At 49.1% G+C, this 6,918-nt stretch overlaps 1 pseudogene; it reads right to left on the bottom strand.

Moving 5' to 3' along the window:
* Positions 1-606: 606 nt before the first annotated feature.
* LOC101590702 lies at positions 607-1,255 on the bottom strand (annotated as a pseudogene).
* Between the last annotated feature and the right edge of the window lie 5,663 nt (positions 1,256-6,918).

The raw sequence follows: 6,918 nt of genomic DNA on the forward strand, positions 1-6,918 counted from the left end.
TTCTCCCCACCCTCTTCTATCATCTCTCCCCAGTTCCCTTCCCATCTCCACAAGTCTATCTCCCTGTTTCCCATCGCACATCTTTCGTTATTCTCTTTAAATAATTTATACTTTGAGTTTCTCATATAAGAAAAACCCCACGATATTTAACCTGTGTCTAATTTATTTCACTTAACATTATGGTCACTAGGTGCATCCATTTTCTTACAAATGACTCGAATTTATTCTTTATGACTGACTAGTACTCCATTCTTTATTCTTTTTTTTTTTTTTGAGATATTTGAAATACAATTTTATTCTGATTCTAAACAAAAAGGAATGGGAATGAGAGTAACAAACAAGATTTCACCACCAAGTATTGTGACGTGACTGTAGCAGTTTTATATTTGAAATGCAAGGAAAACAACTGCGTTCCAAACAGCTAAATAGGCGGGTCCAAAAAACCAGGGTGTAACAGCCACACTCACTCCGAAACCTTCCGCATCCCAAAGATGAAGCACACGTCTGCTTCGATAGATAACAAAGTGGCCCGCAGGCAGCACGGCTCACATGACAGGACAGTTGCCTATAAAAACTAGACTTCTGACGCCGGCCCGCTTCCCTTCCTCACAGGTCGTCATCCTCATCCGGGACAGCAGTGGTCTGAGCAACCTCTAAATCGTGCTCATACTGCGCGGCCAAGGCTGGGTCCATGACGACCTCTGGTGCGGTGAAAGCGGGCATGGTGATGAACTCCAAGTTTGGGTCTCCGATTAGCTTTCTGGCGAGCCAGAGGAAGGGCTTCTCAAAGTTGTAACTTTTGGCAGAAATAGAATAGTACTGAAGATTCTTCTTTCGGTGAAAGACAACGGACTTCGCCTTTGCTTTCCTGTCCTCGATGTCCACTTGGTTGCCGCCCAACACGATGGGGATGTTCTCGCGCACTCACGCCAGGTCTCTATGCCAGTTAGGCACGCTCTTGGAGGTAACTCCGGGTGTCACGTCAACCATGATAGTAGCACATTGCGCCTGGATGTAGTAGCCGTCTCGCAGCCCGCCGAACTTCTGGCCGGCCGTGTCCCATGTGCTGAACTGATGGAGCCCACTTGGTGTGGAATACGGGCAGGGGCACCCCCACGCCCAGTGTGGCCACGTACTTCTTCCCGAACTCGCCTGTCAAGTGGCGCTTCACAAGCGTGGTCTTGCTGGTGCTGCTGTCGCCCACCAGCACGAGCTTGAACTGGACCTGCGACTCGTCCTGCGCGGCCACCGCCATGATCCTTCCAGAAGCGTCTCTGCACCCATCCCTGAGCCATTCTCTGTCTTTTATGCATTTATCTGTTGATGTACATATAGGCTGCTTCCAAGATCCAGCTATTGTGTTGTGCTCTTATAAACATGGGTGTGCATGTATTACCGTGATATGACATATTTAGCTCTTTTAGGAAGATACCCAGAAGAGTTATGCCTGGGACAAATGGAATTTATAGTTTTAGTTTTCTTTTTTTAAAAAAGTATGTTTGTATTTATTTATTTATTTATTTATTTATTTGCTACAGGGTCTCACTACACAGCTTGGACTCATAGTGATCCTCCTGTCTCAGCTTCCCCAGTGCCATTACAGGCATGTACCACCACACCCGGTTTTGGTGGCCAGCCGGCATGTCCAGGGTTGTAGGGTTGACCTGGCATGCGATACTGGGGATTGAACCTGGGTCCTTGTGTTTGCCAAGTAGGTGCTTAGACCGCTGAGCTATCTTCCCAGTCACTAGTTTTAGTTCTCTGAGGAACAACTTCCATAATGATTTCCGTATTGGTTGTACTAGCGTAATGGTCGCACATTGGGTCAACTTGAGAAGTTCAGAATCTTAGCTAAGTAACTCAGCAGTTGTACATCCTGAGGTGAAAAGGACATGCCCTCATCATTCTAGGATGCTGTTCATTGTGTCAATTTTAAAAATTTGAAACTTTAATTAAATGATTTAGCAGGGAGCCAGGGTCCTCCCGTTAAGGGTAAACATCCTGAGCCTGTGCAAGAGGAGGGCACAGAGATGGAATGAGTGCCCCCCCCCAAGGGCGGGAAGCCTGCATACAATAGAAGAGAGGAAACAATCCTGGCTTGTCCCCTTTCTGCTCCTGCTGCTTTGCTGTCTTCTGTCACCTTGAGCTGTTGTCCCTCACCAAGCCACCCTGCTTTGGAGCCAACTGATTGCAGACCGAAACCTCCATAAACTTTGAGCTAAATAAGCCTTTCCTTTCTTCATTTGGGGCTTTGGGCATTTTGTACCTACACCGAGAGAAAAGTAACCAAGACAACTAGTTGCATTTCCATCAGAAATGTGGAAGTGTTACTTTTCTTCTGCAGCTTCAGCAGCCAAACCTGAAACTTAAAATTCGTCTGTGGCAGACATTGCTGACTGACTGACCCAACCTTTATTCCCAGTTGCACTGGACCATATTATAGAGGACCGCACTGTGGGACCACAGCACTTTTGTTACTGGGTTCCTGGGAGAGCTTTTGTAGAACACAGACAAGGAGGCAAGTACAGCAGCAGCTATCTTGCACCCATGAGGAAAGCCCAAAGAGAATCACGGAGAATCTGGTGCTGACATTCTTAGACAAATAATTGCCTACCTTCTGGGTTTATGTTACCAGGTTTTTGGAGACAGGCAGCCTGTGATGCACGGCTTAGATTGCCCCTTGAAGATGGTGGTATTCATTTCTCCTGCTGACTGTCACCCAGTCCAATCTGTTTCATAACTTCCCAGATTCCCCAGGCTGTGAGAAAGCCTCTGTCTTCCTGTGGTTTTCTTATCTGATTCACCCTTTCAGCCCTATGCTGCTGAAGAATGGTACTACGTCTCCTGTGACTGTGTCGTTCAGGGACTGGATGCAGGGCTGGTGCCTGGCCTGCTCTAAGGAGCACATTCACAATCACATTGTTCTGAATGTGTTGTTGGCTGGTGACTTTTCCAAAGTGATTTTTAGAAATGAGTGGAGTGGTGACTGGAACAGTCCTGACAGACCTGGAACAAGGTGGACCCGTCACAAAAGTTTGCATCTGTGAATGTAGCCTAGGGCGAGATCCCTGCTCTCTGCCTCCAGCCACTATCTTTCACCCCTGCCACCAACGCAGGATGTGGCCGAGCCACCTTTCTTTTGTCCTGTCCCTGAGCTTCGGCTTCCCATGCTGAGGGCCAGACATGATCTGCCTCTCCTGTCGCATGCTGCCATTCCTACCACTCTTGACTGCTGATTTTTATTTATGTTGGAACTGAATGTGACCTTTGCATTTTTATTTTACTATTTTAGTTTAATTTACTACGATTTCTGCAAATCACTTGGAGCCCCTTACGGAAGGAGACAAAGAGGCACATAAACACACACGTATACACTGTTTTGACAGACTCACTTGATTGGAACAGTCTGTGGAGACAACGGCATCCAGGGAGATCTTCCAGCCCTGTGATTACTCTATTGACTTGGGCCAGCCAGGAGTTTGAACGTGCATCTCTGCCAAGCGTCGGTCTGCTCCATGCTTAAAACTGCTGGCCAGGCTGGAAGAAGCAGCCCTGGAGGGGAGTCTGTGAACATGTCACCTCCTTTGGAGTTTATGACATCTAACTCCAGCCTCCTTTTCTCCTCACTGCTACCGTGTTCCAGCAGAAACAGAAAGTGAGGACCAGAGAGGCTCAGACCCAGCCATGAAAAGAGGTTATGTACCTGCTCTTTAATACCCTCAAACTCTCTTTCTCCTGTGCAGAAACTGGGGAGCAGATCTGGGCACTACCTTGGGCAGAGCTGGGCCTTGAGAGGATTGGGGATGCAAGCCACAGCAGCTTCCCAGGCACTCTAGGCCAGGAGTGTCCTCTGGGTATCCATGCAGATATCAGCGCCCACTTTTGTGACCATGTGACTTCACTCTTTTTCTGCATGAAACTGTTATTCGCCAAGGGCTACACTCCCAGGTGCTTCTTGTCTGTACAACACTGTGTCTCAGCTGCGGTCGCTACTGTCCTCTCATCCCTCCTTTGTCCCTGCTCCAATGTCTTGGTCTCAGAAGCTTGCGGCAGGAGGAGCAAAAGGTCACAACAGGCAGCACCCTGCCTCCTGGGATTGGGGTGGCACCCACCTACCTAGTCCTTCTCTTTCTGCCCTCTCCTCTGCACACAAATTGAGCCATGACTGCCTGTAGTACTTCCCAGGCTGAACACCTTCACCCCTACTCATTCCACTGGCGAATTTCTGTGTCCTCCATGCGGTGAGCCTCAGAGTCAGTCCTCTGCTCTTCCTTCCAAAGCCAGGACTAGTCTTTATTGTTTCTTCCTTTCCTTTCCTTGTCTGAGATCAGGGCTCTTTTTTTTTTTTTTTTTTTTTACAGAACCAGGGATTGAACTCAGGTCCTTGAGCTTGCCAGGCAAGCACTTATTCTACTGAGCTATCTCCCCGCCCCGAGATCAGGGCTCTTAACTTATCGTGTGCCATGCACCCCTACGTCCTACTTCTCAAAGTTTCCCTTAAATAAGATTTATTAAAACGTAAGAGTCTGATCCCCCAAGGTCTGGGCAGGGCGGGGATTTGCATTTCTAACAAGCTCCCAGGTGACACTGCTGCTGCTTCACCTACCACAGTTTGAGTAGCAAGGTCTCAGAGGCTTTAACCTAGCAGGGGAGAAGGTCTGCCCCCGCCCCTCTCCCTCCCCCTTGTCTCCCCAAGCGCCAGGCAAAATCTATGGCTACGTTTGAAGCCTAAACAGACAGCTTCCCAGGTGCGCGGACTGCCGGTCCCAGCCCCGCCGCAATTCATCAGCTCCCAACAAATGTTTCTTTATAACGGAGAAATAGGAACCGGCTCTCCTCGAGCTGAGCCGAGCTGCCTGCGCTCCTCCCACCTTTCCGGGCCGCTGCTCAAGGGGCGGACTTCAGGCGGGGCGGCTTCATATACCAGAAAAAAAAGAGACGAGACAATTAAACCTAGCGAGCCAGGATTACTCCAAGGAACAGACTTTCAAAGGCAGCGGAGTCTGGCTCGTTTCCAGGCAGTGGGATCAGCCAAAGGGCGCGGGCCTCCCTCCCTGGCGTGACAGGTGCGCCCGGGGCTGGCCTTGGGCTCCCGGCCTGCCCTTTGCCCATCGCCTCCGAGGTAGTGAAGAATGACTCGCGGCGGGTGGGCTAAAGTACCCCTGCCACCCGCGCGATAGGGAAGCGCTCAGAAAAGCCACAGTGCAGCCGTGGAGCTGTGCAGAAAACCACAGTGCAGCCGTGGAGCTGTGCCCTCTCCGAGAGTGTACAGAAGCAGACCTTCCAGGGACGTTCTAGAAACTGCCCTTTCCCTCCGCCTACGCCTTTTCTTTTCTTCGCATGCCTCCTCCTTTCTCCTTTGCCTCCTTCGCCTCCCCTCCTTGTGTTCCTCCCTCTCCCTTCCTCCCTCTTTCCTTATCCACTCCCTCCCCCACTATAAGCCTTTTGCCTAGGTATTATTTTGCTCACTGAACCCAAGTCTGGACTCCGGATAGACAATCACAAAGTTAAATAAATGCTCTTAGGTCCCAATTTCTTATGTAACACAGTCACTAATCACAACACTAAATTCATAAATTATTCTTAAAAGAAAAAAAATTGTAAGAGCAGTGTCCTCAGAGCATGGTCCCTCAATGGGAAGCACAGGGGGTATGCTCCAGACGTGTTAGAAATGCAGATTCTCAGGTTGTAGCCCAGATATGGAGGTGGGGCCCTGGCACTGGAATTGAACAAGCCCTCCTTCTAGGCTGCAGTTGGAAAAGTACTCTGCTAGAGACAGGAGGAGCCCGTGCTCAAGGGCTGCGTGTGACCCAGAACTGCTTACACGGTAAAGAGGACTGAGCACAGTCGGCCTCCAGGTGGGGGTGAGGTAGGCACTGGGTTGGAAGATGCGATTGCGTTGTGGCTGTGGCTGCCTTGGACAAGCCTGGTGCCATTCCAAGCGGGCAAAAGTGCAGCCAGCAGGGGTGCTGATTGGAGAGGTTCCCAGTGCCCAGTGGAACCCATGGCCTGGTCCTCCCGGCCAGGAAACAGGCTGCTCTACTGTGCTATTAAGCTGCCTCTGTTCTTTTAGTACTGGGAATGCCATAACAGCATGGGGGGGGGGAGATGAAATGTCTGGAGTAGTTAAGCAATCAAGGTAGGAATAATTAGGTAGACCAAACCCCAACAGAAATAATCCATCTTTTGGAAAGAAATGACATTTTGAAAAATTTGGAAATCTTCATCAAGCTATTATGCTGTTGAACTGTATGAGCACTTTGCATTACGTTTTCGTTCCCTGCCACATGCCACCCAGGCGAGAGTAATTAAGGGACCTCACTGTCCCCAGCATTTCATCTCAATGATAGCAGCGCTGGACATCGGAGACTAATATAAATAAATCATCAATTATCTTTCCTGAAAAATTATTCATCAATTGAAAGAGAATATTATTTTGTATACAGGTATTTAAAAAGAGTTGTGCTAAATGTTGGAAGCTTTTAGGATGTTTTTTGTTGTTGGATGAACGGAACAAGCAAAGCGGGTCCCTTTCTAGAAGTTTCCTCAGTCAGTGAGGCTGCCTTCTCTCTCCTGTCTGTCTTGCTACTGCCTCAGTTGATATTTGTGATTAACCCACGCTGTGAAATATGGGCGCTCTTACCCTGGAATGCAGGAGAAGATTTTAGCAGATTATATCCTCTGTGAAAAATGGCCTTTATCATCAGTGACTGGGAGAGGACACTGTGGCGTGCTGAGATATATGGATTAGCGAGTGGCACTGTGGTGTAAGATAAGGCTGAGCACACAGGGCTGGCTCAGGAGCCCGGATGTGCCCTTGAACACAGCTCAGAGGGACCCTGAGCCTCGGTTTCCTCATCGGTGCCTTAGCAGCAGGGAATTGTGGGCTTCTGCTGGGCTGGATGGTGACTTGGGTAG

The sequence above is a fragment of the Octodon degus genome, unplaced genomic scaffold, assembly GCF_000260255.1.
Source record: "Octodon degus isolate 3935 unplaced genomic scaffold, OctDeg1.0 scaffold00232, whole genome shotgun sequence".
Classification (NCBI taxonomy): Eukaryota; Metazoa; Chordata; class Mammalia; order Rodentia; family Octodontidae; genus Octodon; species Octodon degus.